Genomic DNA, 26,619 nt, shown 5'->3' on the forward strand with positions numbered 1-26,619 from the left:
TTGCTGAGTCCATTACTCCATTTTCTGCCTTCCCAGTAACCATGCAGCCATATTTAGAGTCACAGTAAGCTGACCTACAAGCTGGGTAGAGTGTTGTACAAAGACCTCTATATACCAGGTCTACCTGTAATATTCTAGGGAAATTATTCAGCTGAGGTATTTCTGCATCCCTATCACTATTACCTCATTTTTACTAGCACCTTTTTGAGGACCAATTAGAAACTGGTCTATATATCTTCCAAGAACCAAGTGGATTAGTGCTATCTCTGTAAAATGTTTCAGCAATATTTAGCAATTTAATGGTCTAGATCTGTGATCTGGAGATTTAGGAATACATTCTAAAATTTCCCTAACTGTAAAGCATATACATTCAGACCTTTTAAAGAAATGTAATTCTGCAGTTCTGCTTGCAGAGAAAAATCTGAGCTGAATGAATCTCTCTCAAGTCACATCTATCAAACCTAACTAATCTTCCAGGTCATGATATATATAAATTTACTTTATTGCCTTGAACCCTAATATAGGCAGTCAGACACAAATGTCATGCATTGCTGTGTCTGTGTTTAAGAACATACCTTACTGTATGTTCTTAAAAGACATTATGCAAATCCTCAACTTTCTTCAGATTCTGAGCATTACAGGGAGAACAGAGTGGCGATGAGATCAGATCTGCCTTCTCCAGATCGTCATTATTTCACAATCTATCACATTAGGAAGCAAAATTCAGAATAAATTGGATCCTGTGAATGACACATTCCCATTAAATGAGGGACTGTATGTCAAGAAACTGCAAAGATACTGGATCCTGCTGACCAGTAATACACCTCCATGATTTCTTCCCAGACATAATCCTGATAACATGTTCTTGCCCTAATAATTCTGGATTGTAAATTTTTGCTTGCTTTGACAACACGCATACACGTTGCGAATTCTGTGTGTAACGCGTCAGAGTCACTTTTACAAGTTTATAAAATAAAAATAGTAGAAAATCTCAGTATTGCAGTATTCCTGGCTACCCAAGTTGGAAAGCAGTTTTAGAAACATTACACTTTGGAGAAAAATACATTATGAATAGCATTTTAGTGCATGCTAGCAAAATGCTGTCTAGACAGCAGAGAGTCAGGCAAAATTCTGTTCCTGTTCTCATGTCTCAAAGCCAGTGGGGAGGCAGCGGCTTGCTTTCTGGATCTTTCCCCAAGGTCAGATGGATGCTTCATGTGCTTGAGTAAAGAAGTATTCCTACCTAATGAAATTTCCATACATGTCCTTCTGACAGGTTTAATGTCTTGCATTTCTATTTGTAATGAAAGAAAAAGGCATGAGGCACAATAAATATTACAATGCTTGCATATGCCAGGAAACTAAAAAGTATGTTACAATTTGTCCTGAGGTGCTTTATGCACCTACAAAGCTTTAAAAGCTAAAAAGGAAAGAACTTATCCTTTTAATGCCATTCTAAGAACAGCTGTCCTGCCATGCTGACAGAAATGGAGGTTGTAGTTCTGCTGGTGAAATTAGTGGCACCATTGATATTAAATGAAGTATTGCACTTGATAAATGACAACAGTATCAAATATTGCTGAGCAATAATATACATTCATCCTTTCCCATGGAATAATTTTGTAGCTATCTTCTAAATCCTATTTTTGTAGTTAAGGTTCTTTTAACTCAACACGAAACTTTCCCCTGTCCCCTGATGTCATTGTAGTGATGACAAGAGTTGGAAATACGGAGTTTCAGGAGTTATTGTTATAGGATTCAGAGAGATATAATATTATAAGGTTGTATTTGTGAAGAGCTCTAGGGCTGGATCAAAATGAAGTTACTTCTGATTAACTAATAGTCAAACGGCTCTCAACAAGTATCCTTGTTGACCTTTACTCAGAAGAATTCAGCGCAATGTTCAGTTTTCCTACTCAAATTCTCCTCCGACTCTTTTCCAGTAAAAATGAGTTATAAAAAGGCTGTGGCACATTTCAGTTATAACATAGGTGTACATTTAAAATAAAAATGAAACAGACAGTAATGTTCAAAATACATTCAGCTTTATTCCCTACAGCCGTGACCACCTTTCTCATTCTAAACAGCATACAAAGCCTAGAAAAATTCTGCCGATTTCAGGAGTTCTGAAGACAAAAACTGTGTCTTCTATAACCACACTGAAACTACTACAACTATAGAAAGGATTAATTTGACAATCTGCTTTTTTAGCTTACATAGAAAACTGCCTCTGTTTGAGTTAAAGCAGACAGTGGTGTCATCAGCCTGACAAATCAGACATAGCAATTATCACTTGAATGGAGCATGTTATAGCTCTCTCTCCCCACCAGCCTGCCCTGTTTTCTCTGTCTTTCTCCTCTTGTTTATTCATATTACTCATTAGCAGTATATTTCTTGTCTTTTTCATAACCAAATAGAGAGTAAGCATCAGATTGTGAAGAAATTCATTCATTAAAAATGTCTAGGTCTAGGTTTATATCTCAGAGAGGGTTGCAGTGATTTGGAAATGAACAGCATTCAAAATCCAGGAGAGGTAACAAAGGGCTAGCAATGTGTGAAAAGAGTGGAAGAAACTCCCACAATGTGGGAGTGATATCTTTTCCTCGTCTGTCCCTCTTAGATTGCTGTCTGATCCTGCACAGTAGTTTTAACTGTCCTATCATACAGAGTTCAGGTACTATCTAAACTATCTAAAGAGCAGGCACCTCTGTGCTGTACCATGTTATCTGTCCTGACATGCAAATATTTCTTCTTTCTCAAAATGTCAAAAACGTGTTCACGTTAAGCATTACAGATAACAGAAAGTGACATGTATCAGCAAATTTTGATCTTCAGCTTGGTAAACCAGGAGTGCTTCTGTATGTCGCAAATGTGAGCAGTTCCACCACAATACTCTGTTATAAATAAAGGGTTACCATTTCAACATCCTCAGATTAAGTTGAGCAAGACAAAAGCCACCTGCCCTGAGAACATCTTCTGGTAGCTTTGAAGTGCAGTTGCAAGAGGACATATGTTGGTGTTTCATTGATTCTGTATTAGAAGCAAGGATGTGCCTAACTTCTCTTTCAGACTATGAAATGTTGCTTCCCTGGCAGGCATGGGGGAGGTAGTTCAACAATGGCATCTATTTACAAATTCTTTGCAATGACTAAGAACATATACTAGACAGGAATGTGCTGCAGTGGGCACATTCCTAAACCCAGGAAAGACATATGTAGGCATCTGTTATTGATCACTCAGCATGAACAATGAGCTCATAATGAAAATGTCCTAAATTACAGAACACTAAGGCGATATTTTAATTGGCCATTGTCAAGAGATTTTAGGTTTTTATTGCCAAGCCACGCTAAGAATTTTCCTTAGTTATGCAGAAAACAACTTTATGGTTTACAGAGGCAAAAAACATCCAAAGCAGAGAAAAAACACACTTTGAAAACTGCATTTGAATCATGTAGTTGGAGGGAACAGGTAGAGTAATGTAAGAGAAGTCCAGAACTAATAGAGAAGTTTAGATTATTCACTACTTGAATGTCATATAAAAAGAAATGGATCCACTTAGTACAGTAGCTCAGAGATGTTGGTTGTCCAGAAATAAACCTTGAAGAATGAAGAGAGCTTGTGAATAATCCACCATGATATTTATCATTCAGAAAATGATAATTTTTTGAATCCATATTAAACCAAGTCATCATGGTGGCACTTCCCTCTTTGTCTCAATGAAAGTACATGCTAATGTGATCTAAACAGATTCCAACAGAGATGATAGAAAGCAGTTCGTATTGCATGGTTCACTCCTGTTTTAAGCAAGAATCACATTTCATCCCACAGCTTGTATTTCAGTTAAGGATAACATTGTCCTTGTACAGTTTTTACAGCAGAGTTTAAAGCTTCTGAGGTGAGAAGCACTATGTAAATGTAGGATCGTTATCAGCATCCGCTGCTTGTTAGGTTCTTTTCTATTTCAGATCAGGTAACTGGGGACAAAGCAATACTTATGACCACAGAGTAATGGAAACCTTATATACATTGTAGACTATTAACTTTTATTTGGGCTCTGGTGTCTCCCATGTAGCAGTATTTCGACATAAAACTCTGCTGTTGCATGGTTCAGGGCATTTTTGGATTGCTAGAGAGAATGTCCACAGGGACAGACAGAGTTGGTAGGTACTGGAAGAGATATGAGAAGTTCAAACCAGAGGTTCTGAACTTTAAAGATAAGAAGTATTTCAAAAGCAACAACTCTTAATAGTGACAGGGAGACACGGTGAAATGCAGAGAACTGGCAGTTATTACCGTTAGCATCTGTAGCACATGAAACTTTCATTTTGGGTGTTTGCACTTTAGAATCACAATCATTGTTCCATAGTGCAGGGAAACTGCTCCAGTAAAGGAAGTCTGGCAAGAAATGGCTTCATTCGGGAAATCGCATCTTCAAGACTGAAGCAGTTTTCTGCACGCATATAGCCTATTAATCAAGAGGAAAAACTGAAGCATATTATTCATCATGTTTGCTGTGTTTGGATTTGAAATGATGAGAATTAAAATAATGATCTTGACTATTATTATTAAGTAATATGAAATGGTTTGTCTGAAGGAATAAATATGATTTGGCCTGTGAAGGTTCAGACATCTGGTACAAGCATATGGGTTGGGAATCATTAGCTAATTGTAACAAAAATACAACAAAAATGTCTTTTTAATGACAGAATCAAGTCCTTCAGGAGGACTGCTCCATGTGCTTGCCTCTTGAATTAAAGCTCCTTACTGTCCTGTCATGCCTCACAGCTCTCCAAAAGCATATGTGGTGCTTGACAAGTTATTGAGTTTACTTATTTGGAAACATGTTCAAAGTAGAACATAATTTACATATCTATTGTCAAACCTAATTTTCAGAAAATGGTTTAGATTGCACTGTTTTTTTTTTGTTTGTTTTGGGGGTTTTGTTTGTTTGTTTGTTTTTTTTTTGTGATGAATTGTCTTCTTTTCTAAATGTATCTATGTTGTGGATTCCTATTGCACTGCAATGTCAAGTCTTAGTATGGATTTAGTTAGTATGGATGTCCTGATGTAGGATTTGGTGCAAATGCTCAGGTGCTCACTTCTTTGAAGATGGAAGCGGGTATGTGACATAGCGTGAGCTAGTGAAAGAACTGCAGCTGTATTTTGTGTGGTCTGGCAAGACGTACAGTGAACAGGAGGAAAGACAAACAAGTTAATTCTTCATGATCCTTGATCTTCCCTGCTAACTTGAAAGAGTCACTCTGTGGCTGTCTTTTCCATCCATGGGCACTTGGAAAGGAACCTGTTTTGCTGAAGGGACTATCTCTTATACCAAGTGCGTGCAGCGTGAACATAATAAACCTTGATTAAGAAAAATCTGATGATTTTTCACCTAATGATACTGTGCTGTTATCCTCAAGCTGTGATGGAGAACCATTTCCTTGTCTAAGGCCAAACAACCTTTACAGATATCTTTGATAGGTCACTATGATACTAATTCACGTCTAAGTATTAGCCAGGAATCACTTATGGAAACAAAATTAAGTCATCTTGTCATCATAAGCCTAGTACTTTGCGAACCAGAGCCTATGGAAAAATACAATATTAATTCTCCGCTCCTTTTTTTTTGGGTGTATTTTGATTTCATCTTGGAATTTGTTAAGTTAAAACATCTTCACAATTTATTCAACAACTGTGACTTGCTGCAATCTTCTTTATGGTAGCAATTTAAGAAAAAAAGCCTTGGGCTGCATAACATTATTAACATTGAGAATTCCTGCTGTTTCTCAGGTAGCTGTCAGTTCAGCATAAGGAAGAAGCTAATTACTGTAAGCAGGTCAGTCGGAAAGAAAACTGATGTTTTACATAGCATTTAGAAATCAGTGTCCATTGACTTCAGCTGGAATTTGCCACTGCAGAAATATGTGGCTGAAAAAAGAATCTCCTGGTAAAAATACATGCTGCCAATATTTAACAATGTAATCTTACTAGGCTTGAAATCGGTGTATTTCATGCCGCTTAGTTCATTGGTTTGCACTAGAATGAGGCCAAGAAGGAGGATGAGGAAAACGAGAAGATGTGAATAAGAAAAAATAAATAAAAGTATGTGGGTAAATATCCTCTTTCTTGATGTAACGATTCTTTTTCTTCAAGAAAAGTGGGTAAGAATTATAGAAAACTTCTCAGACACTGGGCAAGATCTAAGGAATTGTACTATAATATATTCTGTATTTTTATAAAATATTTATTAATTTTAAAAGGCTTAAATTACACTTGGGAGTGTCACATCCCTTGGAATTCAAAGGCATTTAAATACTACAGTCTATTTACTTATGTTAAAGCGCCACTACTAGACAAAAAACTAAAAAAACTCTATAAAAATACTGCCTGTATTATATATAAATACAAAATTTCCTGTATCATGTGGTGTCCAAAAAATAATAAAGTTAAGTATTTTACTATCCAGCCTATTTTTTCCAGTGTTAAATGCTTTGGTATTTCATTTTGAAGGATGCAACAGGTTAGACAATTTTACTTTGCAGCAGTTACACTGGCCTTTTAATTAATGACAGTATATATATAGGAAAAAAAACACTTACGGGGATATGATGCCTCTTTCTCCTGTCACTCCTGCTAGTGTAAATCACTGGTACATTTTCACTATGAAACACTGCATCCAGCTGTTAACAGATTTATGCTTCATTGCTTACAAAACCAATCTGGTTTAGAAATAAAAGGAATTCTCTCTAATAAAATATAAAGGAAGTCCACTTTAGTTCTTCATGTCGGATAATGAAAACTACTTTATTCACCCTCAGGTGACATCAACAGCATGTGCACTGAATGGTCCACTTAAATCAATGGGACTACTTCTAGAATACGCTACTATTTAGCATATTGTTTTGTCTGTGAAGCAACAAACATCAATAGTATCTGGTGGAACTGAAGTGCCTCAATGGAAAAGGCACTTTTCTATTTTTTTAAGAAGAGAATTAAGGTAGAATTTGTAGCCTTGCTGAGCCAAAATCCATGTTGGCTCTGTAAACCTAAAAAGCTCTTGTGGTGATCATTTGTCTCTTCATGTGTACCTCCAGACACCTATAGGCTAAGCTTGGCTGTAATCCCATAAGTGATTCAAGCAGAAATTCCTTGACTTCAGCAAGCTCTCTTTTAACAGGGGTTTACAGTCTTAGTAATTATTTCTTTTTCAGATGAATTAGTTCACATTTTCAGTGCTTCAAGGAAAGAGTCAGATCCTCAGAGCTAAACTTGCCTGTTAAACTATGCATTAGATGTTTTTTTGTTATTTAAATAGGTACTACCTGAATAGCCCTCTTAGAAAGAGTAATCTTGTTTTTTCTTTTTAAGTGTATAAATGGTGTTTTCTGAAAGTAACTGCAATCTAAACACGTCTTACATGGTCCTGTTTCAAAAGAGAAGCAGATACAGCAGAAAAAGGAAAGCTAATCTGGTTAATAAAAATTATGAACTGTTCTGCATTGATTGTGGCTATTCTGATTACACATTTAGTTCAAGGTTTTCCTTAGCAGGCAGTTCCCTGTATTCAAGTTGGCTCGAAAAAAGAGGGAGAATAGAGAGTACAGCAGGGAAGCTGATGACGTGAATAGGCTTCTTAACATTCACATCACACAGTGCTCCGGCAAACCCCTTTCAATCTTTGCGCTTTTCATTAAATCACTACCTGCTTTGTAGCAGCTTTTCTCAAGCAGCGATTCTCTTACATTTACATAACATAAATGCTAGCAATGTGCTAAGTATCACTGTGGGATTGACACGCATCCAGGCTTCTTTGATGTTATCCTAAAAAAAAATATCTTACATCAGCATGCAATTCAGACAGGAGGAGGACCAGGCTGAGGAAGACATCAAGTAAGACAGACAGACAATTCTGGGACGTTGCGTCTGAAGAACAAACTCTTGGAAAGAGAGAGCTGGATTTTCGCAATGTACTTTGTTACCCTGTAGAAAGCATTGACCTAGAATGTTCCATCATTTTCAAAACCATATCAAATGAACATCAGAAAAAAAACAAAAAATCTTTCTGCAACCAGCATGTACACTAACCCAATAAATGTGGGTACCACAAAGGAGAATCACAGCAAAAGGAAGGACCTTCTGCTATAGAAATCCCTGGACTATACAAGAGCTCTAACTGTCATCATCTTTGCCAAAACTCCTCAGTCTTCCTTTTTGTTATTCCTTTTTTGCAAGGAAATACTGAATACTGAATTTTTAGGCAGAAGATTACCCCAATAGGACAATACATCTCCTCAACCAACCTTCCAGTGTATCCCTTTCTACACTGAGAATCTAACACTTTGTCACAAATTCCAACTGTGAATTCTGGAACCTAAACAGGTATTTAATTACAGAGTTCCATCTGTTTTGCCTGGGGTACCAGCCTTGAGATCATAGAAGTAGCCGAATCCCCTAGGCCACATGGATGTGGGAGAGGAGACAGGAAAGGTCTGCATGTGTTTTGTGAAGTGACACAGTTACACTGCTGTTAAAACAGAACCAGGAAACTTCATACCCAGGGCAAGGATATCGTGTTGGTTTTACATTTCCATTTGTGGTATCTTTTATCACCATCAAGAAGGTGAAAATTATGATTTCTTTGTGCAATACGTGTAGGTGTGGAGAACTAAAGCCATGGGTAATGTCCAAAACCACAGTGATTTCAGGGGTATGTTGCTTAATGTTGCTAAAAAACTTGCCACTTCTGGCTTTCTCTTATTTCCCATTTATAAAACACGGAGAACTGCCTCTTCAGAACCAACTCTGTACTCAAAAAATTGTTTTAGCAAGTTAATAGGGTGAAAATCCTGTACTTATTTTCTTTTCAGTTGCACAGACCTTTAAGACCAAAAAAATACACTCACTTTTAAGCCTTAACTGAATGTGTAAAGTTTGCTCATTTCTCTCTTGGTACTCTATGCATTATAGATTTTAATTAGCTCATGAATCTAGAGAAGGCTGTTTTCTGTGTTTCGGTTCCAAACAGGCTACCCAGCCTCTCTCTTTTTTAATTGAAGAAGTGCATATAATGTTTTTTATCTCCTGCTGTAATAAATATATTGGAAAATATTGCCTTTTCACGAAGAGTACGGCTGTCTGCTCTACCGTGTGGTGATGCCTCTGAGTCATAAGAAAACTCCAGGCAATCCCCTGTGTTTCTTCATTCACTTTACAGTACCTCTAATCACAGAATAGATTTTATAGGAATTTCCATGACATCTCTCCCTCTTCATTCTGTTTTTTCCTGGTTGTTGTAATCTCACATAGTTCCTTTGCTCTTTGTAGGTAGCGGGGCAAAAGACAAGAGCAAGAAATTATTCTGTCACTTTTTCCAGGTTTCTACCTTTTGTCAGCCCTTCCTCTAATGGTTATTACAAGATTAAAAAGTCATGGTTGGTTAGAATGTGGAGCACTAACACGTTACATCTGAGTTACGCAATTTTCACTTCAGTTTTGAATTTCTAACCAACTGCTCTATTTTAAGTGTTTCGTCAGGAGAAAATGCAAGTAAGCAATTAAGGGGAGGGGGGTATAAAATTATAACAAACTAGACTCCGTAAGACATTCTTTTTGTTAGCAAGGGCTCGTTGTGCAGTACATTTTGTCTCAGAAGACTGAGTGCTCGAAACACAGGAAATAGCGTCCCAGAATACTGCCTAAATGCAGACTGATGTTTATGTTCTCTTCCTAAAATGTCCGATCTTGCTCATCTTGAATTCAGTAGCTGAATTCAGTCTTCTTTGGGATTCAGCTGAAGCTGAAACATCTCTCGTAATCACCAGTTCATAGAGGTCTTCAGAAATTCATGGAAGTCCAGTCAGTGTCGCGCAGTTTCTCCATTTTCTTGAACCAAGTCAGGAATGCCATCAAGGGCAAAGTCTGAACGAGAACACAACCTAATAAAAACATGTACTTGCTCTCACAGGTAAATGCTTTCATTATAAATGGGATCTTCACTTTGCAAAAGACAATTGCTATTATAAGCATCATAAAAGTGATAACACAAAGCTCTAGGGAGCAAGCTACAGCAGAAATCAATACGTGCAGCAACTGAGCATTTACGAGCGAAGGTGCTAAAAGAAATGACAGAAGGATCATGAGAGAAGGCACAGATAAACTACTGCTGTAAAGAAATAATAAGCTCAGCATGACCAACAATGTGTACTTGCAGCTCAGGAAGCCAGTTGTGTGCTGGGCTGCATCACCAGCAGCATGACCTGCAGGTCAAGGGAGGTGATTCTCCCCATCTACTCTGCTCTTGCGAGACCCCACCTGGATACCACATTCAGCTCTCTGGTCCCCAACATAAGAAGGATGTGTTGGAGCGAGTCCAGAGGAGGCCACAAAGATGCTCCAAAGGCTGAAGCACCTCTGCTCTGGAGACAGGCTGAGAGAGCTGGGCTTGCTCTGCATGGAGAAGAGAAGGCTCTGGAGAGAACTTAGAGCAACCTCCCAGTATCTAAAAAGGCTACAAGAAATCTGGAGAAGGACTTTTGACAAGGGTATGTACGTACAGGATAAGGGGGAATGGCTTTAACCTGCCAGAGGGGAGATTTAGATTAGACATTAGGAAGAAGTTCTTCCCTGTGAGGGTGCTGAGGCGCTGGCACAGGGTGCCCAGAGAAGCTGTGGCTGCCCCATCCCTGGCAGTGTTCAAGGCCAGGTTGGACACAGGGGCTTGGAGCAACCTGCTCTAGTGGAAGGCGTCCCTGCGCATGGCAGGGGGGTTGGAACAGGACAAGCTTTATGGTCCCTTGCAACCTAAAGCATTCTATGATTCTGTGGTTCTTTGACTGCAGCCTGAATGCAAACTGCATTTTTAATCACACTGTGTTTTGGTACAGTCAATGTTATGCAATCTACGTGGTCAAGAATGATATCAGAATTCACGTAAGTATCTCTATCAGATAGACCTATAAATAAGGATAATCACCAAAGCTTTCTTCCTCACAGCTAACTTTAGTATTTTGTACTATTTTATATAGTATATATATAAATATATATAAATATACATATAGTATATATATAAATATATATAATTCTTGTTCACATTTAATTTCACAAGTATGGTTTAGCTAATTTTCAGAATACAGACTATATGTTTTTGTGTGCGAAATTACCTTTCTCACCAGAAGGATTTCACTCCAAAGCAATACCTGTGGTTTAATTCTCTCTAGTGGCATTTGGCTCATCTGCCTGGAAAATTAAGATTGGTTTTGCTTACAACTTAAATTCCCAGTCACCACATTACCAGTTTGGCAGTTATGATAACTTTTACTGAATTAATTTTCATCACAAAAAAAAAGCCTTTTCCCCCTGGCTTTCGAAGCTCATTCTGGCTGCTGGTGAGAATTCATTAATGCTTCAGATGTTACTGGTTCCTTTTTAAATATGTTTGTCCTTTAGGGAAAAAAAAAGAAGGTCCATCTCACTGCTTAAACACTGTAGGTCCAAGTGCAAGGTATGACAGCTGAGATACCCCTCTTTTCAGTTTTACACAGTTTAAATTTGTATTTGTTTAGATGGTTCCTGACCAGTTAATTTGTTTTGACAGCTCTGAGGGTCACATTTAGTTTATCCCCATAGGTGCCTTGTTCTGGAGGAGAATAAACTGCATTTGTCTCATCCACTTGCCTTTGATTTCCATATTTATGTGAATAACCTCAAAATCATAAGGAACATAAGAAATAGATTAAATAAAATGCCTGTATTTCCCTAAAGCATTGCCTGAAAGATCCACTGATGGACAAAATGACCACTGTCTACACCAAATGCTGAAAAATTCTGATGTTATTGTACCCTTAAAAAAGCAGCACATCTTCCTTTACTTTCTAAGCGGTCTCAAGTATTTTCATAGAAATATTTACATTATGGTTATTGGAATATCTGTATGTGGGGGTGAGGAGACCCAGTTTGTCTAAAATGATGATACCCCAATGTTGGAGGACATCAAGTTATTGCAAAGCCAAAAAATGAGAAATGTACTAATAGCAATTCTACTCAAACTTGTGTAAGCAGAAAGTGTTATGCTTGCTCTAAAAAAATACTGAAACCTAAAGTAAGCTTTGAGGCCATAGAAGATCTTTGAAAAAGAACTGCATTAAGACAGCATCTTCTAATAGCACAGGTGTTTGTAAAATAAAAGGAAGTAAGTAGTTACTTGAGCCCAAACATCTCATGGCACTTGTGACAACAGAAAAAGGGTGGCTAGAATGTAGTGGGTCCACACAGTTATTTGGTAAAAACATATCCATATACTGATGAAAACCAAAACAAACTGAAATTGATCTACCTTCAAAATGGCAGAGGATTTTTCATACCACATATATGGAAGTCATTCAGCTACTGCACGCTGCAGCCTTTTCTGTTACTTTCAGCTGTGTTCTTCCATATACAAAGAAATATGGTTCCCTATTACAGCAAACTGCATATCAGCACATGCTATGTAAATCACATCCACTTGAAAACCTCTCTCTATGTGTAGGAATATTCATTCCTTTCAATAACAGGCATCTACAGCTGCCAAAGATGTCTATTATTGTACAAAACTTAAAAGACTTCATAGTGTCTGCGAAGAAGGACCCCATGGGCTTGCGCATGAGTGTCAGTGACATCGGGAAATACAGTCAGGATAGAACATCATTTTGAATTACATGCCAAAAAAGGCTTTAGCTCATAGCCCTTCAACAGTTTTCTTTAAAACATTTCTATTCCAAGAACCCAGACAGTGAGATAGTGTTCCCATCTGTAGATAAGAAAAGCTGTAAATAGGTTTAAGATGTATGAGTCCCCTGAACCTTACTGGAGTTAAGGATCTTGCTTACACAGAAAACATGAACTTCAACTCAGGTTCCCACCAGACTGAATTACACATGAAGTGAACACTTTTGAGCTGGCAGCAGAAGTGAACGCTTTTGGAGCTGGCAGCAAAAGTGAGTGTACTTAATGAAGGACAATCAGTTCATATCAAGATCACCGCAGCAAGCGAAATGTCCAGACTGCATGCCTGCATGTTTTAAGGGGAAAAAAGAAAGACACTGCAGAGGGTAGATGTATCTGGCAGTTTTTCCAGAATAAAGAAGTTAGTAAACCCAGTAACATTTGCCAAAAAATAGAAGAGAGAACATTAGATAAGAATATTAGAGAAGTCAGAGAAGCAGATGCATAATGCATGACTGCGAAAGGTGGTAGGCTTAAACAGTAGAACAGTAATCAATAAGATCCTGAAAGAGTTAGCTCTAAAAAAAAAGCAAGATTACATCATGAGGGCAAGATCTTGGCAGTGCACCGAGGGGATTCTTACAGGATCGTATTTGCAACAGGAAAAGAACACACAGAAGGTTATGCAGTTAATGCCTAACATTATACTGGTGCAGCCTCTGAATTGAAGAAAGAATTATATGTGTAATACCAAAGGCAAAGAGAGAACTGTATTTAATAAAGCAATAACTACAGCTGACACTACCTGCCTGCGTAGATTGGTGACTTCTATCAAGACAGAATTCACAGAAATGACTTTCCAGCTTTTCAGTCCACTGTTTCTTAGAATTAATACAGAGCCATCAGGAGAAGCTACCCTAACTCAGAAACTCAGGAACAAGCTGAAGAACTAAAGTTAACTCACCAAGGAAAAGTGATCTTGACATATATTGTTATAAATACATCAGCTAAAGAAGACTACAGTCTTCACAAGCAGCTACAAACCTTCAGTATCAGTTCCTGTGGAAAGTCAATTCTGAAAATTATCTGGATTAGGTTAAGCCCTCTTAAACTAGTGATAGGGTTTTTCATCTGGAGCATTTAAACAATCTAATTGACAAAAACCACACACATGCTTCTACATAGAGATCTGACAGGGGAAGGATGAATTACCTCTGAAAGAGGGTGAAGGAACATAGTGAAAACAGGATGACGACCTGGGTGGAGTGGGTGCCTCTTTAATACACCACTGAAACACCTGCACTGCACATCTGGATTCAGATCCCAACTCATTTAGATGGGTTTTGAATTTTATTTTGTTCTTCTAATGAATCTTCAGGCTTGAATGGCATTTAGAAGTTTTCTGATATTCATACTAACACTTAGGGTACCAGATCTTGGTGATGGAAGCTTGCGATGGACAAGGATAGTCCCTTGGAAAAAATACAGTCTTTTGATTCTTGTCAATAAATTAGTGGAGATTGGGAGTTATTACAACTCTGACACAAAAGTGAGAGCTATTACACACAACTAGTATTTTCATGAAATATCAAATGGAGGAGTGGAAACCCACAAAAGGAGGAAGAGAGACGGTAGAGCTGATTTTTCTGTCAGCTTTCCAGGTAGAGTCAATGAATGAATTCTGAGCAGTCTGAAGCTCAGCAGAGAAATGACTCATTGTGCTGTCTTCTCTGAAGATTACAGAAAGAAAAGCATGCAGGCTGGCTTTTCAAACATACTTCCATGAGACATTCTATGCATGAATTATATGAAGACATACCTACTAAGCTTAATTTGGATCCTTCAGTCTGACTTGATAAAGTGTGTCTATTTAGATAGCTTTCATGGGTTGTTTAAATTCAGTTCAATGGGTTACACAGGAAAATTGCTTGCAACAGCCCTGTCACATCATAGTGGCTCAGCAGCCAGTCTCAAAATGAGGTAGTGGCTAGCAATCAGTAGCTTGATGAGGGCTAGATGCCTGAAATGTGTTTCCCATATTATACCGCCATTATTATACATTTATGCCAACAGATCTTCATAATTTATCTAATTATCAGGTTATTCCAACTAACTTTTAAAAATTAATTTACTGGAAATAAATGGGTCAATTATGTTCTTTCATACTCTGCTGTATTCAACCATGGTTCGCCTGGCTTTTAAGGCAATGAATGAAGAGAGCAGTGCAGGTGCTGTGAAGTGCAAATACACATGTGCGTGTGAATAATTTTATGCAGACTTTTTTGGCAATGCTGAGGCAAAAACTAACAAAAGAGATTTTGGTTTCAGAAAGATGTCACAAAAGTAGGGGACAGCTAGTTAATGGTTTAACAATGTTAACAGCCATTGTCTTCTATACCTAGAAATATTCTACAATATAGCCAAGTAGCTTGTGAAATAAATATAGCTTGATCAAGTATAGTTTTCAAAAGAAACATTTTTTTTCTTTCCTTCTCTAGCACTAAAATGACCCACATGCTCCAACTGTAATTTTTTACATGTTTACATTAGATTTGGGCCTAAATCCCCTGTACTGCCTTTGAATAGGTATTTTCAGTTGACAGAAGCTAAGGTAGCATAACTTGCAGGATCTGAGTTATTGCAGGTAATAAAGATAGTATTATTTGCCATATCCTAATGAGCAGCAATATAAAAAGTAGAAATAAATGGTGGTCAATATGTGCAACAAAGACAGAGGGTATGATGAAAAAAGAGCTAGAAATGTAAAGCAAAATAAAATACAGAATTAATGGCAATTTTTTAATAACTGCTTTGTAAATTTGATACCCAGTCTCACCCCCCCCCCCCCCCCCCAGCTGATGCAACATGATAATAAGGCCCATTAGTAAATAATTGCTTAAATTTACAACTATGTATCAGCAACTCCCTTGAATAATGCTGTAGTCAGAAAGACCTTCTCTGGGTTAAATAGACCTGATGCAGTAGGGTAGAGAAAACAATGAAAACTATGACTACAACTCATTATTCTGAGTAAAGTAGTTTTTGCTTCTGGAAACTGCAGAGAAAGTGTTTGGTGAAAAAGAGTACTTTTGTATTGATATACATAAAAATACTTAATCATGTTGGTGAAACAAACCGCACTGTGTTCAATCAACACAAGCATAGTACTGATACTGCAGTTTAAAATAGGACATGCTTTTTAAAATAAATTTTCTTCTTCAAACTTGTATTTTATTTTATATAATAATGTAGTTTAGAAGAACACATTTTGGTAAACAGGTGGCACGTTTTTCAGTGCCAAATCAGCACAAAATGGCTTCTAAGAAAAATGATATTACTGTTCAGTAAATACATGTTTCTTTTTTACAAGGCTTCAAAAATGTGAGCTTCAAATTTCAGTGACCTCAGGAGTGTGTCAGGAAGAACATATATGGATGATATGGCAGTGGCCATATGGAGTGCTCCACAGAAAAATTAATCAATAAATGTGAAATTGTCTCACTCGTAGGAAGATACTGTTATCTTAACTTTCTGCCAAGTCCTTGGCCATGAAAAAACTATCCAAATTATTTAGCAGATGATGTCTTCTGTTTTTTCATTAAACTAGTGGAGAAGATTAAAAATGGCTTTACAATTTTTGATAATGTCAGTTACTGTTCCATCTTTTTACTCCTCCTGACAGCATGTAAATATTTAATGGCACTCAAAAGGTAGACTGTCTGGGGAGGAGGACCAACATAAATAAATAAGCAAGAGTTGAGTACTAAGCTATTCAGTCTTTGGAAAAGAAATACAGTAAACTCCTTCAGTCTAATAAACTTAATTCAGTCTAATAATGCAGCCATGCCTTATTGATAACTTATGTAGTCATATCCATATCAGAAACTGAATTAATATCCTTACAGTTTCATACATTTACAGTTACATACAAAGGATGTATTTCTTGGATTCCTGCAAAGGTACATTTATATGTGTGTGTGCATTCTGGTATCTCAATGACACCATACATATTTGTGTTGTCAGAGATTAATACACATATTCCTATGATTTGATAATGTCAAATGTTTTATCTTCTTGCTTTTAAATTAGGCAGATTCAATTATAGACATGCTATCACAGTATGAACTGATCCTAAGCCAAATATTGTATTTGTCTAAGTTTCCTACCATCATCTTTATCATGCAGGACCAATGATGATTTGCAGTTTTTACCTCTTTCTAGTATAGTTTTTCCACATAAGAGAGATAGGATGCTTCTGTCTTTTCTACTTGATAAATTCCTTCCTCCTGATCTTCTGATCCTCCTCCTCCCAAAATAATCTGAAAGCAAATGAAACCAAAGTAAGTGAAACATGAAAACAGTGTGTAGGTCTCTATTTTATTTGCCTAGCACTATTTTCTATCAATCTTTTTAAGATTTTTAAGCAGTATTAAAAAAACAAAACAAGGAAAAGGAAGTCCAAGTTGAGAGTCTCACAGTGTTTCTGCTCCAGGCTGAAGTAGGTTGCTGAATGGTACTCACCTATCAGACATTTGAATTTCCATAAATCTGTCCATAAATCTACCCAACATGTTGTAAATGCTAATGTTGAACAAATTCTAATATAAAAGGCTTGATTATTTATGCAGGTTTTATTTTCTTCTCAAAAATAGATTTTCTTTTGATTCAGGCTTTTCAAGAGGTTATGTCTGTGTGCAAATAAGACTATTTTAAATACACAACAAAAATTGCTTGGCTCCAAGAAACAGTACTTTAATGATTATGTTGCATAATAGGTCCCAGACTAACTCTGGGCTGCACTCAGGAAACATGAGCAATCTGCTGTTGAGGTATACATGCCTTAAAGATCCAATATCCTGAGCATACAGAAACATTTGAGAGCAGAAAAGGGCCTGGAGATTATGAACCAGTTCTTCCTACAGCTTCCAGAAAGCTGGTGTGAAAAAGACCCAAAAGTCTTTTTGATCTCCAATATACAGAGCAACAACCTGTGAGGGGACAGCTCTGTAAAGCTGGGTTTTCACTACCACCTCCAGCTCTTTTTGCCAAACCAGCAGCACTCATCACTGGTTTAATAACACACTTGGACATTAACTGTCTGGGTCTCCAAGATAATGAAAATCTCCTTAGTGAAACCTGTTCCTGATTTTTATAGGGGTGTCAGGTATATGATCGTGGACTTTCCGTGTGGATATAAACCATAATTACCATTAAATGATTTTTTAAAATTATAGTATTGTACACTAAGTAATGCACATTATGGTTACAGCAGCAAGATGAGGTGAACACTTAAAGTATATAAATCTAATATTAATCCCTATGGCCTCAGCATGCTTTTCCTTAAGATTTGCATTCCTAGATGACCTATTCATGTGAACAACTTCTATGCATCTTGCTGTTCTGAAACAGTCTGTATAGGATATCGAACATCCAGGAGAGAGTATACTTAAGAATACGTCATGTTTAGAAACTGGATTGCTCCATAAGCAATTCCTGCCTTCTATGGTTCATTTTGTGTTCCCGTTCAGAAAGCAGAGGCCAACACAACAATTCCACGAGGCCAAACACGTGCCTGTGTTTGACACGCAGCATTGTTTCTGTGCTGCTTCCCTCTGGGTAAACCTCCCTCTGCAGTTCTACCAGCCGGAGGGCCTTCAGGCTGAGGGGAAGTTCAGGGCTCCCTTACCTCCAGGCCGCCTCAAGGATGCCATACAGATTGTCCCAGTCACTGAGGCAGTACAGGGACTTGGAGAGGCTTCCCTGCTTAAAGGGCGTGTTGTGGACAGCAGCTCTGCCCTCCATGAGGAAGGAGGAGGATGAGGAGGGGATTCCTCCTGCAGGACCCCCCCTCTGGCAGCTAACACTCTCTCCTCAATGGCCTGTTGAAGGGTCAAGCCCGTGGCCAAAGCTAGGCCAAGGAGGCTGAATGGTGGAGTGGAAACGGAGGGTGGTGATCTGGGAGCAGGGCACGTTGCTGGTGATGGCATGGGCCCACTGGGCAGTGCAGCTCAGGGAGGGTGGAGGGTGGTGGAGAGCAGGGATGTGAGCAAAGCCAAGGTGGCAGAGGCTGGGGCAGGCGGGCAGCAAGGGGCACTGCTGCTGCTCCTCCTGAGCTTCCCCAGGCCTTCCTCCATGAGGTCTGGGATTGAGGTTTGAGGGAGGAAATTCAGGTTTGTGCTGTGTACAGTGATATATACACAGTTATTATGTGTATCGATGTTATAAACTCATCGTCAGAAAGAGTGCCAGCAAAGTGCAAGGTTCCAAACTGCACAAAATGAGTGGGGAGAGCAGTGTAATGGACGGCGCTGTGGAGGAGGCTTGGACACGGGCCTGGAGCAGGAGGATGAGCTGCTGCTGCGGGTAATGTATACGTAAATGCCTGTCTATGTGTATAACATGCTAAATAGATTTGTGGTGGAGCCTGATTAAGATGAAATAACTCCTGCAAGTGTTTATGTGGGATGAGTGCTCGCTGACGTGAGTGGGTGCGAGTACAACAAACAGATGCAATGTGCTGAGACTGAGCACATATTTGTGCAAATATGTGTGAATGAGATACTGCTGTTGTTTTCCAAATATTGATGAGGAGCTGCTAGAATCATACTAGCCAGTTGCTTTGTCTGTTTGTTTTCTTAAATTGAGCACAGATTGAATAAGTAACGGCTGTTAAACAAAAACAATACCCACATTCCCTTCTAACCTCATCCGCACCTTGATTTCCTACTATAATCTTCTTCCCAACAGTTTTATGTGCCTTCTGCCAAAAGGAGCAGCTCAATGAAGTACTTGTAATTTCTCCCTTGGATATTATTGACTAACAAAATACCTATACATTCAGCCCTAGTAGATTGGGTATGTGTCTGTTTGTTCATATATCAAGTATGAATAACTCTGTAATTATCTAATATACTAAGAGAATGTAATGATATAAAATTCCAAGCCACATTTTAAACTGCATCTTTGTTGTAAATTTTTGTGTATATAATTTTCTAGAAAATGATGAGGTACATTAAAGTTAGAATCATAGCTGTTGAGGAAAACACTAGTCCATTATTTTCCATTCCTTTTCTAGTTCCTTGCAATCCATGTGCACTGCAGTGAGGCCTTTGTGCTAAATAGCTCTGCAGAAAGCAAAAGCTTGCTCGTTTTCATTTGATTCCTGCAAATCACCTCACAGTTATTCAGGCTGCAGGTGCAGAACCATGGAGCTGGTTCCCCTTGAGCCTGTGGGTGTGAAAGCAGAGGAGCTGTACTTGATGCAACGCTGCGCTACGTAGCTTCGTGACTTGGGTCGGTGCTTGCTGTGGGATCTCTGCCTTTGCAGTCTACGGTGATCCTGGTTCTTTGGTGCTCTCTGCAGTTTAATTTGCATGTGTTTGTGTAACTACTGTGGTTTTGCTTCATTTGTGTTACTGGAACTCTCAATTGCTTTCAGTAATTGACAGGTGATTGTGCTTGGTGTTGTGGCAACTTGGTGTGATTTTGGAACAGATTTTACATTCGCTTTCCCTGGGAAAACTAATGACAGGTTTGAGGGAATTGAACTAAAACTTCTGTCAGAAACAGGTTGGCAGCTTGGTTTCAACCTGTATTTCAGTTTCACTGTTTAGCTCAGATAAATTTGAATCAGATTGAGTCAATGCACATTGCTGGTTTTGCTCTACAAAGAGGTTCTTGCTTCCAAGACAGTATTTTTTCCTTAAAATACATTAAATGTACTTTAAACATCAGAATTTAGGAAACAGTTGTGTAGAAAACAAAATATTTTTCAAAGTGAGTTGAGTATTAATAGTCAAACCTCAGTCTCTTTTTGAATGTAACAAGTAGCATAAATGTTCCAGGACTGACTCATACTTTGTATGCTTGCCAAGAATGACGTGAGTAAATATATCCCAAAGCCAGCTCTTTTTCAGTAGACTATTGTTAACTGGCATTTGATATATTATGGCAGCATTCATCACAACTCTTCAGATAAAGTTCAGTCAGGAGCCCAGTGATATTTGTTATTTTTCTCTCCCCCATCCCTCCTCTTCTCTTAGTCTCTCTCATTTAGCTGTGTATGCAAACTGGAGCACTTGACATGAAATACACTATTGCCATGAGATTTCATGTTGTTCTTATAGGTGCCCACATAAGGTTCACGTTTTAGCATTTTTTTCAGCTTACACACCTCAGTACTAATGAGGTTTTGAATTTGTGAATGCCATAGATTGAAACAAGTTTACTTCATAATTAAGATCCAGAAGCACTTGTACTACTCTTCTTAGATGTGCTTGGTTTCCAGGAGCTAATCCTGGAGAGAGATTTAAAACAAGGTCTGAGTAAGAAGCTAGGCAACTACTTCAGAGAGGCTTTTGGGGGAAAATGAATGAAGTTGCATGTTTCAAGTTCTATTCATTACATGGATGTAAAACCAAAGCCATATACCTGAAAGCTTTTATTGGTAGTGAATTTCTAAAAGATTTTCTAAATTCAGAATTTGTAAAATACTTTAGTTGTAGCTTCGATATTCCTATTGTGTTCTAGGCAATGCAATGCTCTAGTAATTCTTTAGGTAAATTACTGCAATATCACAAAAAAGTATTAACAAAATGAAAGCAAGACCTTTTTAATTATGGTTTGGGATTATAATATATATGCGTTTTGTGTAATTTGAAAACAAGCAGGGTTTTTATTTAAGCCATTAAAAAATTGGCAACAAAATGCAGCAGGTGAAAATAAAGTGTTTGAATCTTGCATGCAATTCTTCTAAAATTCCATTGTTATTTCATAAGATAATGAGATGGTAAATCCTACTGAACACTGCAAACCATGATGTCGGGTTCTGACTCCCACAGTTACTACAGCAGGTTTTCAGATCTCTGGGCACCAGACAAGGAGCTCTTCTTTGAATCTCAAAAGAGATAGCTTTACAGCAGAGATGTGCCTTGAAGCTGGAACATTTATTCATGGATCAATGGGTGGCATTGCTTGAGAGAAGCTAGCAGCCTTGCAGTCTTATTTCTGTCAGTATGTTTTGATGTTAGACTGGAGATTTGTCTAACACTTGAAAGGAGTCTTGGGATGGGAAAAAAAGGGAAACAAGATCAAACAAAGGCCTGATTATATATTGTTTAAATAGGAGTTTCCAGCGCATATATATAGCAGCATTGAAATATTAATCTGATACCCATTATTTTTTCTGTGTAAGTAAAAAGATACCTCTATAAGTAAACAAACAAGTAATGGCCAAAATGCACAAGGTGGAGTTCTGATAGGTGAGCTATGAATCTGATACATTGATGTGGAGGAAAAAAGGCCTGGTTTACTGTGAGCCTTGGAATTTCAAAGGAACAGACGATACTGGCCCAGTTTACATCCTTGCTAGAGCTGTAAGTTACTCCTTTTCATAGGGATAATATTTTCTGGGTGTATTTTTTGTTTTGTTATTCTGCTATAGAAAAAGGAATGTGGACGTCAAGCGTGGGCATTTTAGTAAGGAAATAACCTACTTGGGGGCTTACACTGGTGGAAGTGTTTCCAGCGTAAGATCATGCTCTTTCTTTGATGTAAGTGGTATATTAGCACAAAAGCTGTGTCTGTACTGGAGCACGTGCCAGCAATCCTGCCAAGAATTTATATTGGGATATTTTTCACTGGAGAAATTGTATAACAAATAGCTAGCCAGATTTTGTCTGCAAATATTCACTGATAGTGGGTCTGAATAAGGGTTATATAGGATTTTAGTGTTGCTCAGAAAGCATTTCCAGATTTTCCTGTGGTGAACATCTTCCAAATGCTACATAAGGCAGAACTCTCTTACTGAATCTCTATAACCATGCTGCTCAGAGAAAAACCTGTTACAAATCAATCTTAAATGGTGCACAAACTGTAAAGTTAAATAGGCAAATTTAATGCTTTAAAACACTATCAAGACTGTTGTTGATAATAGCTGCATCTGATCATTTCAGCTTGAACATACTGGTTTTCTAAGAACATCTCGGCATTAGGGATTGCTTCTGTCTCTTTTTTTTTAGTTACTTTCTTAAAATGTTCATTTTGGTTTTTAGCATTCGGGAAGGAGTTACTGTAGTGTAAATAAATTAAGTCTGTACTGAAAACTGCCCCATAGTGCACACAAATTCAAAAGAGCTTCAGATATATCCGAAGCCAGCAAAGTTAACTGACCCACAGTAACTAGGTTGGTTCTGTTGTTCTAGACAGTTTTTAAGCTCACTCATTTTATTTCTAGGCTACATGGCAGTCATCAGTGGAACAATTTCCAGAAACACATTAATTATGAACCTACAGATGAAAGGAATTAAGACTGCAGCTTTGATTTTTGTAGTCCTGAAGTACAGTCCTCTGCCACTTGAAGTAGAGGAAAGGTTTATTAGTTTACACTTTCCTTATGGATTGATCTCTTAGGAGTAATTTCACTTTTTATAATCAGAAAGTCATTGCATTCCTCCATGGCCTCTTTTTGCCTCAGCCCTAAAGAATGACTACCAGACCAAAGAATCCCAGTAGTATTGCTGTTCCATTCTTGCTGGTGTGAATAAAGAAGGTATATGGTCTCACATGTGGAATAAAAAATGGTTTTGAGCAACATGATTGTAAAGAGTTTCTCTTTCTTATTTGCTTGGCGTCTTATTCTCATGTTTTTCCAGACATCCAACAGTACAAACAACATTTTAATTATTCAAGAAGCTCAGTGAATGCTGAGACTCAAGCAAATCTGGGTCTGGAAGCCTAAAACTTCTTTGAATATTAAGAACTGAATGCATTCAGTGATTAGCACTTCATAAAACTTCCTAGTGTTATAGCACAATCAGTTATGTCCAATTTATTCCTTCATAGTCAGTGAGGATCAGCACATTGGCTCAGAAATTAAATACATAGAGCTGAGCAAAACTCATTCTCAAATAGCAAAACCCCTGTATTCCTGCTGAAGGAAGAAGGGGAATAATCTGAAATGCACTCAGTGAAGGATAAGTTAGCTGAATGTAAATATATACTTTGTGCTGCTTGATACAGCAACAGTCCCAGATGACAAATCTGATTTAAAATATTAACGGATAGTTAGAAGCTTTGTCAAGTTGGACTCTGAATGACAGATGCTGACCTATATATTTTCTGAAAGATCTCTAAATCTTGCTCCCAGTTAGTAGATACTGGTGATGCCTTAATGGCTTTGTGATTCTAGCAGTTATTCATGCTCCAGTTTCTTCATCTGTGTTCATGCCAGCAGTGTAGCACTAGTATTCTCTGAAGGGGGGTTTGAACAACAACATTTGTATAAATGTAGGTGTATTTGAAGCAGCACTCTATAACAAGACCTTAAACAGGAGGAAATCTGTACTCTTCATCTAGTTTTTTAGTTTCTCAACAGATACAAACAGAGTAAACCCCAAATTTAAATTATGTTTTCATGGATTATGGTATTTTGTCTATAAATATATTAAAGTAATAAGGAAAAGGATTTAGTTTTGAGCAGTTGCTCAACAGTTATGCAATTGTTCCAGTTGGTCTTTTTATAGAGATAATTACAGAGAAATTCTAAATGAAATGAAAATTCTCCCTAAATATCTTTTTTTGTTTGTTTGTTTTTTTTTTACTTTGGGTTTTTTGATCACATTTTCAGGGTATGTTAAAAAAGCTTGAATTTTAAAGCACATTGCCAACATTTCAGGGATGTGTTGGCTTGGATCTGAAAGGCTAGAAAGGGGAATGAGCAGATATTTGCTCATTTTGATCCATTTTCTGAAAGCAGATTTACCCAGAAAATAAAATATGAGTTAAAAAAAAAAATAATTACCAAGATGTGCAGAATATCATGTAGAACAGTTCTACTCCCCCATGGCTTTTTAATTTAAGCCATTTCTGGTTAAACTATGGAAAACTGCTGAGTTTTGTTAAGGAAAGCAAATTATATGGGCAGTTGTTGAAGGTGAAGCAAATAAAAAGTAATACTGTTTAAAAGTAGCTTTTATAATGCCAAAACTCAAAAATCAGCCTTTGTGAAATTACTATTGGCTGAATAAGACTTTCTTATTTTTTCACTTAAGAGATAATGGTATATTTTCATTATTATCTGAGTTCTTGACTAGCATGTGGAACCAGAATAAAAGAAAAAAAACTTAGCACACATTCTATGTTTTGGTCTCCAAAGAAGAAAATATTCCTGGACGATGTTTAGTTGCTACATACCTGTAACGCATTTTGACCAACATGAACTAATAGTCACGCTATAAATTGTTAATTTCTTTTGCCTGCTGATATGGCACTTCATTTTTTCAGACTATCTGTAAAACATGTAATGTGGATCATATTTGTCAGGGCTGAATGTAGGATTATTTATTTATTGCTGCTGGAAACAAAGATGTATTTCTTTTGCTGCTGACATTCTGAATTGTAGCCATAGGGCAATCTGTTCCCAATTTGAAAGTGTTACTAGTTAAAAACGTATGTTTAAAGCTGCCTTAAAAAAAGTAGACTGCTTCCACTTTAGCAGTTGGTATAGAAACCATCTCAATCTATAAACATAAGTCTTTGAGATGTATGTAGACTCATTTACTATACTTCTTTATTTTTAAATAAGATTGCAGGATACAAATTTTATCTTTGCATATTTTTATCATTGGCCTGGTTAATGGAAATTATTGAGTACCCTGTGGAAATAGAAAAACCGCATGTTTTAATCTTGTTGTAAATTACCTGCTTTGACTTAAAAGCAGAATAAAATTGTTGGGATTACCTTAAGTAAACTTCTTTCAGCTTTTTGTAGTATGTATTTTCACATAACAAAATAATTGAATTATTTAATTATGATTTAATACATATCAGTGCATGGCACTTACAGTCCATCCTTGTTTCTGGTCAAGAGGTGAGAACAGTAAAGGTGAATAATTACATATTACAAAATATATAATGCCTAATGTAAAAGAGAAGATGTATGCATTTATATTTAATTCTAATACATGCAGCAAATTGTAATCATTAATAGCATAAATGCCAACTTAATGTTTGTAGTTGGACATATTCTGACGGGGCCTGTGGATAGGAAGACACTCAGGCTGACTTTATGTACTCCTTTCTAAAGCAAAGCAAGCCTGTTTTCAATATGCTTAAATTTGCCGTGCAGCTTTGGAATTTTTTGAGGATGCAGGAAAGAAATTGAAATCAGTGCAATCGTGTGAAGAGTCTGGGCAATTTGATCATTTCAGAGGGTTTGCAGGATTTGCAAAAAGAATCAGATGAAGGTAGAGGTGGGAAATTGCAGTCAGATATTATGATAAAATTCAGGAAGAAATAGCTTTTTACAAGGCTAAAGGGAAGTAATGAGTGAAAATAACAAAGGGGTATAGGGACCTTTGGCATCTTTTCAAAAGCAGAGAAAGACAGGGGTCTTGTGTCATTGTTTTTTTCATGGCTGCATTAAATACCATTTTGGTTCTGACTTGCTGCCTGGTTGCATGGCCAGCAGACATTTGCAAACAATTTTGGCAAATTCTACTGACATTTGTGTCCCATATCTGAGGAATTCTGCTAGATGTTAGTTTCAATGCACAAGCTGTAAAGCATTATACTTTGGAGAATCCTGTATTCATGTTTCTGCAATATTTTTCTCCAAAATAAGGAACAGCATGTATAATTTACCAAGTGCCTCATTAGATATTATATTACTCTTTTCTGTGCTCATTCAGACATGGAAGTGAGCCTTGGTTTCTTTTGAATTACAGTCAACTCTTTCATTTTCCTGCTGAGCTTTTGACTACTTATTTTTTGGTTAAAGAAAAAGCTGGCATGAAGTTAGCTTTAGGGATGTGGCTGTATTTCACATGACTGCAATAAGCCGGTTTTAGATCTCTCCATTAACAAGAAAATTTATTCAGGAAGTGTAAATAATGAGCTTGCTAATAATATAATGGGAAGCTG

The 26,619-nt window shown here is 37.4% G+C and overlaps 1 protein-coding gene across 3 annotated transcripts in view; it reads left to right on the forward strand.

Annotated features, from left to right (window-relative positions):
• LOC134174862 (connector enhancer of kinase suppressor of ras 2-like) overlaps positions 1 to 26,619 on the forward strand; it is a 189,754-nt gene that overhangs the window by 6,420 nt on the left and 156,715 nt on the right. The gene's annotated exons all lie outside the window — the stretch shown is intronic.

The sequence above is a fragment of the Pezoporus occidentalis genome, unplaced genomic scaffold, assembly GCF_034315485.1.
Source record: "Pezoporus occidentalis ecotype Australia unplaced genomic scaffold, CSIRO_AGI_Poc_V1 ctg63, whole genome shotgun sequence".
Lineage (NCBI taxonomy): Eukaryota > Metazoa > Chordata > Aves > Psittaciformes > Psittacidae > Pezoporus > Pezoporus occidentalis.